Source organism: Ambystoma mexicanum, chromosome 9 (assembly GCF_040938575.1).
Source record: "Ambystoma mexicanum isolate Mex_15411 chromosome 9, UKY_AmexF1_1, whole genome shotgun sequence".
Classification (NCBI taxonomy): Eukaryota; Metazoa; Chordata; class Amphibia; order Caudata; family Ambystomatidae; genus Ambystoma; species Ambystoma mexicanum.
In genome coordinates, this window is record NC_090931.1 from 25,466,368 (window position 1) to 25,478,422 (window position 12,055).

Sequence of the window (12,055 nt, forward strand, 5' to 3'; positions counted from 1 at the left end):
TAGGCAGGGCTCATACATGGTATCAGCAGTGGGATCAGGTAGGGAAGGCTCATACATGGTATCAGCAGTGGGATCAGTTAGATAAGGTTCATACATGTTATCAACAGTGGGCTCAGGTAGGCAGGGCTCATACATGGTATCAACAGTGGGATCAGGTAGATACGGCTCATACATGGTATCATCAGTGGGATCAGGTAGGCAGGGCTCATACATGGTATCAGCAGTGGGATCAGGTAGGCAGGGCTCATACATGGTATCAACGGTGGGATCAGGTAGATACGGCTCATACATGGTATCATCAGTGGGATCAGGTAGGCATGGTTCATACATGGTATTAACAGTGGGATCAGGTAGGCAGGGCTCATACATAGTATCATCAGTGGGCTCAGGTAGGCATGGTTCATACATGGTATTAACAGTGTGCTCAGGTAGGCAGGGCTCATACATGGTATCAGCTGTGGGATCAGGTAGGCAGGGCTTATACATGGTATTAGTGGGATCAAGTAGATAAGGTTCCTACATGGTATCAGCTGTGGGATCAGGTAAGCAAGGCTCATACATGGTATCAGGAGTGGGCTCAGGTAGGCAAGGCTCATACATGGTATCAGCAGTGGGATCAGGTAGACAAGGTTCATACATGATATCAGCTGTGGGATCAGGAAGGCAGGGCTCATACATGGTATCAGCAGTGGGATCAGGAAGGCAGGGCTCATACATGGTATTAGCTGTGGGATCAAGTAGGCAGGGCTCATACATGGTATCAGCAGTGGACTCAGGTAGGCAAGGCTCATAAATGGTATCAGCAGTGGGATCACGTAGGCTGAGCTCATACATCTTATCATCAGTGGCCTCAGGTAGGCAGGGCTCATACACTCATACATTGTATCATCAGTGGGATCAGGTAGGCAGGGCTCATACATGGTTTCAGCTGTGGGATTAAGTAGGCAAGGCTCATAAATGGTATCAGCAGTGGGCTCAGGCAGGCAGGGCTCATACATGGCATCAACAGTGGGATCAAGTAGGCAGGGCTCATACATGGTATCAATAGTGGGATCAGGTAGATACGGCTAATATATGGTATCAACAGTGGGCTCATGTAAGCAGGGCTTATACGTGGTATCAGCAATGGGCTCTGGTAGGCCGGGCTCACATGTGGTGTCAGCAGTGGGCTCAGGTAGGCAGGGCTCATACATGGTATCAGCAGTGGGATCAGGTAGGGAAGGCTCATACATGGTATCAGCAGTGGGATCAGGTAGATAAGGTTCATACATGTTATCAACAGTGGGCTCAGGTAGGCAGGGCTCATACATGGTATCAACGGTGGGATCAGGTAGATACGGCTCATACATGGTATCATCAGTGGGAGCAGGTAGGCAGGGCTCATACATGGTATCAGAAGTGGGATCAGGTAGACAGGGCTCATACATGGTATCATCAGTGGCCTCAGGTAGGCAGGGCTTATACATGGTATCAGCTGTGGGCTCAGGTAGGCATGGTTCATACATGGTTTTAACAGTGGGATCAGGTAGGCAGGGCTCATTCATAGTATCATCAGTGGGCTCAGGTAGGCATGGTTCATACATGGTATTAACAGTGTGCTCAGGTAGGCAGGGCTCATACATGGTATCAGCTGTGGGATCAGGTAGGCAGGGCTTATACATGGTATTAGTGGGATCGAGTAGATAAGGTTCCTACATGGTATCAGCTGTGGGATCAGGTAAGCAAGGCTCATACATGGTATCAGGAGTGGGCTCAGGTAGGCAAGGCTCATACATGGTATCAGTATCAGCAGTGGGATCAGGTAGACAAGGTTCATTCATGATATCAGCTGTGGGATCAGGTAGGCAGGGCTCATACATGGTATCAGCAGTGGGATCAGGTAGGGAAGGCTCATACATGGTATTAGCTGTGGGATCAAGTACGCAGGGCTCGTACATGGTATCAGCAGTGGACTCAGGTAGGCAAGGCTCATAAATGGTATCAGCAGTGGGATCACGTAGGCTGAGCTCATACATCTTATCATCAGTGGCCTCAGGTAGGCAGGGCTCATACACTCATACATTGTATCATCAGTGGGATCAGGTAGGCAGGGCTCATACATGGTTTCAGCTGTGGGATCAAGTAGGCAAGGCTCATAAATGGTATCAGCAGTTGGCTCAGGCAGGCAGGGCTCATACATGGCATCAACAGTGGGATCAGGTAGGCAGGGCTTATACGTGGTATCAGCAATGGGCTCTGGTAGGCCGGGCTCACATGTGGTGTCAGCAGTGGGCTCAGGTAGGCAGGGCCCATACATGGTATCAGCAATGGGATCAGGTAGGGAAGGCTCATACATGGTATCAGCTGTGGGATCAGGTAGATAAGGTTCATACATGTTATCAACAGTGGGCTCAGGTAGGCAGGGCTCATACATGGTATCAACAGTGGGATCAGGTAGATACGGCTCATACATGGTATCATCAGTGGGATCAGGTAGGCAGGGCTCATACATGGTATCAGCAGTGGGATCAGGTAGGCAGGGCTCATACATGGTATCATCAGTGGCCTCAGGAAGGCAGGGCTTATACATGGTATCAGCTGTGGGCTCAGGTAGGCATGGTTCATACATGGTATTAACAGTGGAATCAGGTAGGCAGGGCTCATACATAGTATCATCAGTGGGCTCAGGTAGGCATGGTTCATACATGGTATTAACAGTGTGCTCAGGTAGTCAGGGCTCATACATGGTATCAGCTGTGGGATCAGGTAGGCAGGGCTTATACATGGTATTAGTGGGATCAAGTAGATAAGGTTCCTACCTGGTATCAGCTGTGGGATCAGGTAAGCAAGGCTCATACATGGTATCAGGAGTGGGCTCAGGTAGGCAAGGCTCATACAAGGTATCAGCAGTGGGATCAGGTAGACAAGGTTCATACATGATATCAGCTGTGGGATCAGGTAGGCAGGGCTCATACATGTTATTGACAGTGTGATCAGGTAGGCAAGGCTCATACATTGTATCAACAGTGTGATCTGGTAGGCAGGGCTTATACATGGTATCATCAGTGGTATCAGGTAGGCAGGGCTCATATATGGTATCAGCAGTGGTATCAGGTAGGCAGGGCTCATACATGGTATCAGCTGTAGGGCTCAGGTAGGCTGGGCTCATACATGGTATCATCAGTGGGCTCAAGTAGGCAGGGATCATGCATGGTATCAGCAGTGGGATCAAGAAGGCAGGGCTCATACATGGTATCAGATTTGGGCTCAGGTAGGCAGGGCTCATAGGTGATAGCAGGAGTGTGCTCAGGTAGACATGGCTCATACATGTTATTGACAGTGTGATCAGGTAGGCATGGCTCATACATTGTATCAACAGTGGGCTCAGATAGTCAAGGTTTATACGTAGTATCAGCAGTGGGTTTAGGTAGGCAGGGTTCATATGTGGTATCTACAGTGGGCTCAGGTAGGCAAAGCTTATACGTGTTATCAGCAGTGGTCTCAGGTAGGCAGGGCCCATATGTGGTATCAACAGTGGGCTCATGTAGGCAGGACACATACGTGGTATCAAAAGTGTGCTCAGGTAGGCAGTGCTCATACATGGTATCAGCAGTGGGATCAGTTGGTTAAGGTTCATACATGGTATCAAGAGTGGGCTCAGGTAGGCATGTCTCATACATGGTAGCAGGAGTGGGCTCAGGTAGGCAGGGTTTATACATGGTATCAAGAGTGGGCTCAGGTAGGCATGTCTCATAGTTGGTAGCAGGAGTGGGCTCAGGTAGTCAAAGCTCATACATGGTATCAACAGTGGGCTCAGGTAGGCAGGGCTCATACGTGATATCAGGAGTGGGCTCAGGTAGGCAGAGCTCATACATGGTATTGACAGTGGCATCAGGTAGGCAAGGCTCATACATGGTATCAATAGTGGGCTTGGGTAGGCAGGGCTCATATATGGTATCAACAGTGGGCTCAGGTAGGCAGGGCTTATACATGGTATTAGCAGTTGGCTCAGTTAGGCAGGGCTCATACGTGGTATCTACAGTGGGCTCAGGTAGGCAGGGCTCATATTGTTACATGTCTTTACAACAAATAATTTCATAATGAATGCACATATACCAAATATTTTATAACAACAAAACATAACACATTTTTTTACTTCTTTTTTGCTCGGAGTTCCTTTGAAACCCCTGTTTCCCCACCTCTAAAAACCCACCCAACCGTTTCCCCAGAAGATTTAACCCTTTACTCCACCCCACATACATTTTCATTATATATTCATTCTACATAATATTTTTGTCATAAAGACTGCATACCGCTCATACATGGCATCAGCTGTGGGCTCAGGTAGGGAAGGCTCATACATGGTATCAGCAGTGGGCTCAGGTAGGCGGGGCTCATACATGGTATCAGCAGCGGGATCAGGTAGGCAGGGCTCATACATGGTATCAGCAGTGGGGCTCAGGTAGATACGGCTCATACATGGTATCATCAGTGGGAGCAGGTAGGCAGGGCTCATACATGGTATCAGCAGTGGGATCATGTAGATAAGGTTCATACATGTTACCAACAGTGGGCTCAGGTAGGCAGGGCTCATACATGGTATCAACGGTGGGATCAGGTAGATACGGCTCATACATGGTATCATCAGTGGGAGCAGGTAGGCAGGGCTCATACATGGTATCAGCAGTGGGAGCAGGTAGGCAGGGCTCATACATGGTATCATCAGTGGCCTCAGGTAGGCAGGGCTTATACATGGTATCAGCTGTGGGCTCAGGTAGGCATGGTTCATACATGGTTTTAACAGTGGGATCAGGTAGGCAGGGCTCATTCATAGTATCATCAGTGGGCTCAGGTAGGCATGGTTCATACATGGTATTAACAGTGTGCTCAGGTAGGCAGGGCTCATACATGGTATCAGCTGTGGGCTCAGGAAGGCAGGGCTTATACATGGTATCAGCTGTGGGCTCAGGTAGGCATGGTTCATACATGGTATTAACAGTGGGATCAGGTAGGCAGGGCTCATACATAGTATCATCAGTGGGCTCAGGTAGGCATGGTTCATACATGGTATTAACAGTGTGCTCAGGTAGGCAGGGCTCATACATGGTATCAGCTGTGGGATCAGGTAGGCAGGGCTTATACATGGTATTAGTGGGATCAAGTAGATAAGGTTCCTACCTGGTATCAGCTGTGGGATCAGGTAAGCAAAGCTCATACATGGTATCAGGAGTGGGCTCAGGTAGGCAAGGCTCATACAAGGTATCAGCAGTGGGATCAGGTAGACAAGGTTAATACATGATATCAGCTGTGGGATCAGGTAGGCAGGGCTCATACATGTTATTGACAGTGTGATCAGGTAGGCAAGGCTCATACATTGTATCAACAGTGTGATCTGGTAGGCAGGGCTTATACATGGTATCATCAGTGGTATCAGGTAGGCAGGGCTCATATATGGTATCAGCAGTGGTATCAGGTAGGCAGGGCTCATACATGGTATCAGCTGTAGGGCTCAGGTAGGCTGGGCTCATACATGGTATCATCAGTGGGCTCAGGTAGGCAGGGATCATACATGGTATCAGCAGTGGGATCAAGAAGGCAGGGCTCATACATGGTATCAGCTTTGGGCTCAGGTAGGCAGGGCTCATAGGTGATAGCAGGAGTGTGCTCAGGTAGACATGGCTCATACATGTTATTGACAGTGTGACCAGGTAGGCATGGCTCATACATTGTATCAACAGTGGGCTCAGATAGTCAAGGTTTATATGTAGTATCAGCAGTGGGTTTAGGTAGGCAGGGTTCATATGTGGTATCTACAGTGGGCTCAGGTAGGCAAAGCTTATACGTGTTATCAGCAGTGGTCTCAGGTAGGCAGGGCCCATATGTGGTATCAACAGTGGGCTCATGTAGGCAGGACACATACGTGGTATCAAAAGTGTGCTCAGGTAGGCAGTGCTCATACATGGTATCAGCAGTGGGATCAGTTGGTTAAGGTTCATACATGGTATCAAGAGTGGGCTCAGGTAGGCATGTCTCATACATGGTAGCAGGAGTGGGCTCAGGTAGGCAGGGTTAATACATGGTATCAAGAGTGGGCTCAGGTAGGCATGTCTCATAGTTGGTAGCAGGAGTGGGCTCAGGTAGTCAAAGCTCATACATGGTATCAACAGTGGGCTCAGGTAGGCAGGGCTCATACGTGATATCAGGAGTGGGCTCAGGTAGGCAGAGCTCATACATGGTATTGACAGTGGCATCAGGTAGGCAAGGCTCATACATGGTATCAATAGTGGGCTTGGGTAGGCAGGGCTCATATATGGTATCAACAGTGGGCTCAGGTAGACAGGGCTTATACATGGTATTAGCAGTTGGCTCAGTCAGGCAGGGCTCATACGTGGTATCAACAGTGGGCTCAGGTAGGCAGGGCTCATATTGTTACATGTCTTTACAACAAATAATTTCATAATGAATGCACATATACCAAATATTTTATAATAACAAAACATAACACATTTTTTTACTTCTTTTTTACTCGGAGTTCCTTTGAAACCCCTGTTTCCCCACCTCTAAAAACCCACCCAACCGTTTCCCCAGAAGATTTAACCCTTTACTCCACCCCACATACATTTTCATTATATATTCATTCTACATAATATTTTTGTCATAAAGACTGCATACCGCTCATACATGGCATCAGCTGTGGGCTCAGGTAGGGAAGGCTCATACATGGTATCAGCAGTGGGCTCAGGTAGGCGGGGCTCATACATGGCATCAGCAGCGGGATCAGGTAGATACGGCTCATGCATGGTATCAGCTGTGGGCTCAGGTAGATACGGCTCATGCATGGTATCAGCTGTGGGCTCAGGTAGGCAGGGCTCATGCATGGTATCAGCTGTGGGCTCAGGTAGGCAGGGCTCATACATGGTATCAGCAGTGGGGCTCAGGTAGGCGGGGCTCATACATGGTATCAGCAGCGGGCTCAGGATAGCACTGGAAAGCCGGTGATGCCAGTAGCATTATTAAAGGTTGTGCTAGAACAACTTTATTACCCTGTGCATGTAACTAGGGGGAGTCTTGCTGCAACTATTGCGGAAGACTGGTTCATTCCAAATTTTTTAGAACATGTTGCATTATTTATAGTGAATTGCATCATGTGTCAAAACTTTACTGCTGGGCATACACTAAGACCGATTTGAGGAGTAATACTGTGACAAAATGGTCCCTTTCAGCATTTACATATTGATTATGTTGATATGCTGCAAGTATGTAATGGATATAGGTATCTGATATTGGTGGCGTGTCCCTTTTCTAGGTGGATTGAGGCAGGTCCGTGTACACACCCTGATGTCACTTGCGCAGTGAAGTTGTTAGAGTGAAAATTATTTCCGAGATGGTGTGTGTGTAAAGTGCTGGGATCCAATAATGGGCCACATTTTGTTAATGAGTTGTTTGAACAGATAGGGCTCCTATTGAATATTAAGCACATGTTTCTTCTGCTTATCACCTGAAAGTAAACAAGATATGTAAGAGACTTAACAGCCTCCTTAAAGAAAGGATTGAACAAATAAAATGGACTCTCAAGAAGGTATGGCTATTTTGCCTACCCCTAGCTTTATATGCCCTACAGATTCAGCCTGGTTTGGACCATCACCTCACCCCCCACAAACTAGTGACAGGGAGGCAAATGAGAATGCCTCTTACACCTCCATCTAGGAGTAAAAGTGATGCCCAGAGTACAGCTAAAATGGTGATGAATTGAATAACTATTTGACATGTGTGACGTCTAGCATCTCTCTCATTTCAGATCAACTCAAGCATCAGGGGGGCCAGTCTCAGAACACAGATGAAGACAATTCAGCAATCAAATTACCTGAACTTTTATCGGCACCCAAGTTATTTGTTGGAGACCTTGTGCTCTAGGATTTGGCATGAGGCAAGCTTCTATTGCCTCTTTTGCATTGAAGAATTAACCCACTCAGCAGTTAAAAATCCAAGGCAGGCGAGCTTGGCTTCACTTAGGAGACATCAAGGTGTATAAAGGCAAGACAACCCCTCCCACCATTGCCAATCCAGAAGAAGAATTTCAGCGTGTGCATACTCAATCAATGATAAAGAAGAAGGACGATAACAATACCAGTTGATACATTCAGATATTGCATTTGGACTAAAACCCTGATACTCCTTATAGATATTTTAGCAGGAGTGCAAACCCTTGCTGAGAGTTTTAGTAATCTTGAAAAAAATGAACTTTAGAAATTTACTGACATATCAAACTGATGCTTAAATGACAGTTTTTGATTAAGAATTGGAAACAAGCTCAATATCCAGATCCATTTCTTTGTGCATATTTGTTCTAAACAGTTAACCTCTATGGTCCTAACAGACAGTGACAGTGATGTGCAGTGATGTGCATAGGCGTGTGATTGCTGTTTCTGTATTTATCCTTCAAGCTTAGCCTGCTCTTGTCACACTTTTTTACAGGATCCTAAAAATGGCCCTATGATTAAAAGGCTGCTCATTGCTATTATTGAAGAGATACTGCAATTGCAAGTATAAGTTAATTTGGCAAAGTGTATTAAAATGAGAAATTTGGAAGCTACCACGCTTCTAGAGGATGAACGACAAGTGCCAATCTGTCACTGAAGATGGGCAGGGGGCAGCATGTATGTTTTGGTTTATAATGTATTTGTGCACTATTTCTCCTCCTTCACATTAATACTTCTGCTGAGACAGAAGCCATTATGGTTCCCCCACTATGGGAACTGTTACTGATTTGCCCACTAACACTGAGATAGAAACGTCTGTGATGTCCCCCAATAGGATAGCTGCTTTAGAGTTGTTTCCATATATCTCAACCCGTATGTTTGGGAGATGAAAGAGAAGTTCAGAGGAAGATAATGAGGGGATAAATGCATGCTTAGACAATGCAGCACACATGGGAAATAACATGTAGTATCAGCACATGAAAAGTGTGGGCAAAGAACATCTAAGGAGAGTTGCTACGTCTGCACTCGCATACCTTATGCCATGAATGCAGCGTGAGCTTTCATTACAGAGAGATTCCAGAACACAATGCCAGATGCCTTGTTCATCTTGCGGCATGCATAACCAGTTGGGCCAGTGTGCAAGGGAGATCAAAATGGCCGTTCTAGTTTCAGGACGCTTATATCAAGACTACTCAGATGGAAAAACAACCACCTGGGCGCTTGTGTATCCTGCAGGTGGACAGGAAGAAGTAGTCATACAAGACCTGAAGAGGATGGAATGCCCAGACATAACAGAGATAGCTGGATCACCTGTATGTTGGGTCAAACTAAATTCTTTGTTTATGGACAAGTGCAATCTAAGAAAGGATGGGAAACAGTAATTATGTCATGTGGAGCTCATCTACTGAAGTCAGAATATGTGCAAAAAGTACAGAGTAAACAACGCATGTTTGAAGTCATGGGCGGAGCATGCCAAACTGCTGACATGGGTAGAAAACGAATCAGGTCCAATGACGGTGATTCCGCTAGCAAATGCAACATTGGGCTTCCGAAGTGAAGGACAAATTTGTGTGGGAGACAACAAAGGTTGCAAAACTATAATTGACATGATCAGAATGGGAGCAGGGACAGCAGTCCTGATGGATGGATATTGGGCTTGTGGGCCTAGAGCCTACATGAAGCTGACCAAGGATTTGGGAGGAACGTGTTCCTTATTGCTCAGCCATATTCCAGCATTAGTGATTCCTCAGAGTGACCTGAATATTGAAGAATTTCCAAAAGTAGATGCCCGTTTGAGAAAGAGAAGATTGCTTGAATGTCTCAATCGAACCAGACAAGAGAACTATTTCTCGCTAAATCAATAGAAGCCTTTGAAGCTATTCCATACAAGTGCAGGTTATCTAGCCAGACTGCTTCGATATTTACAACTATATTCATGCCTGGGGTTCAGACGATGGCCAATGCTAAATGGTTGCAGATTACCAGATGGGAGCTCCTGCAAACAATCAATACCACCCTAAAGTGATACAATGCTATCAGGGACAAGCTGAGGACCTTAAGACTAATGACTATGCAGAACAAATATGTCCATGACATGATCACAGCGATGGAAGGAGGAGTTTGCACCAAAATTGGGCCATCATGTTGCATGTTCACACCTTCTCATGATGACGGGAATGGGACCTTGATAGAGTCCATAACATTGCTGACGAACCTGCATACTAAGATGGAAGATGAGACAGGAGACATTGCAGATGACAGTTGGTTTGCGTCTATATTCTCTTGGATTCCACAGTGGATGGTGAACATCTTCAAGTTCCTTGGAGCACTACTGCTCATAGTGATGTCCGTATTCTGTATAATCAAGATAATAATTACAGATTGTAAGACGAGAGCAAAGAAAGCAGTAGGAATGAAGATCGTGATTGATGTCAAATCAGGGTTTAGACCCAAGGAATTGGCTGATGAAGAAATCAGACAAAATATAGAAGCCAGCATCGTAGCACCTGAAGGAACAAAGTTCCTGTATCCAAAGAATCACAAGAAGTGTGTGGGACGATGGGTCTATTGTAATCTGAATGGACAATGTAGCTATATGACCTGGAGTGTGGATGAACAAATCAAATCAGCTGGTTCCTTGAAGGGAGTGATGAAGATCTGGACTCCAAAAAAGCACTTCTTCAAAAGAAGGTGTCAAAATGTGGAGACCAGTGAAGATGTGGTTGATGGCTTGACCAGAGGGTGGTGTTTAGAGAAGCTGATGAATGCCTCTACAGGAAGTCCTGCCGCCCTCCTTCAAGTATGTTGGGAGCCTGAGATTTCGCCAAGTTTGACACCAGCAGTTGTGACCATACCACGGTTGAATATTCGAGAACAGGTATCCACTGAGAAAACCATACCATATGTATGCCCGAAGAGATGACAATCTGAAGGAGGCACTCCCAGAATTAATATGAGAACAAATGAAAGAGGAGCTAGTGACATCACAGGAGAGGAACGTGACACCCTGAGAAGGCTGACAGAAGCAGAAAACATATGGACCTTATATAAACTGATGACGAAGTTAAGAATCAAGTACACTTTCAGATGTGAAAAGAAGATTGCATGTGTGAAGAGCACTGTAGAAAATACAAGCCGTTCAATAAATGTACAGATGCAGCAACACAAGTAGACTAAGTGACCTTAGAAGCTGGCTATACATAGTGAATAGACTGCAGGCAGAGCCGCCATAGTACAAAAGCTGGACATCAGTGTCGTGAATTAATAAACTCAGACCCATGGAGAAAGACAAATTGAGAGCTGTGTCGCAGCAAAGAATTAGCTGAGATTGTGGACTTGAATGGTGAAGCTGTTTGGCCTGATATCAAAGTTGAAGCAAGCCAAGGCTGGTTATCTACTCTCAAGACAGCAAACGTGAGAAGCTGAATCATTACTTGTTAAGGTGTAAAGAAAAAACACTGTGCATGCAAAGTTTCATTCAGTTAAGACTTTTAATTACTGCTAAATGGACCAGATCGTGGTCTTGTCTCGTAAGCCAAGGATGTAAATAGAGTTGGGCATTGCCTTCCAAAACTATGATAGCATTCAAAGACAACATTCAGAAGCCATGGGTGATGAGAGACGTTGAGCTCATTGGGTGGGGACGTAAAGCCATGCCCACCTCCTAGCACCTGGGTATTAGTTTACATGCTGCTAAGTGAGCCAAATGTTCCAGACTGGCATGAGCGTGCCAACCAATTGTAGAGGGCCATATAACAATGGGCCTTATAGTCTGAGAGCCAATGAGATGCAGTGTACTTAATAATGATGAATATGACTTGCACTAGAGGAGGGCATAAGTTGTCCACCTGGCAGTAGATATCCTATCACAACCCAACCCCTTATAGAAAGTATACTTAGATGCTCCTCTTGAATGTATCACAACCCGTCATAGGTTTTTCTTATTTGCCATGTAGTATGACATCACATAAGACACATTTTTAGTATGTAAGTGTGTTTTTTGTGTAAAATGTTTGAGAGCCTGTGTGACGTTCGTTGATGTTCGATGTAATCCCTTGTTTTAGATAATTGATATTAAAACAGAAAATACTTTGCCA

General features: G+C 45.8%; 1 long non-coding RNA gene across 1 annotated transcript in view; it reads left to right on the forward strand.

Moving 5' to 3' along the window:
• The window catches only part of LOC138487623 (uncharacterized), a 35,732-nt gene extending 23,677 nt beyond the window's left edge, over window positions 1-12,055 (forward strand). The window contains exon 2 of the long non-coding RNA XR_011274515.1: window positions 7,778-12,055. This is a non-coding gene — a long non-coding RNA (uncharacterized lncRNA). The remainder of the gene's footprint in view (window positions 1-7,777) is intronic.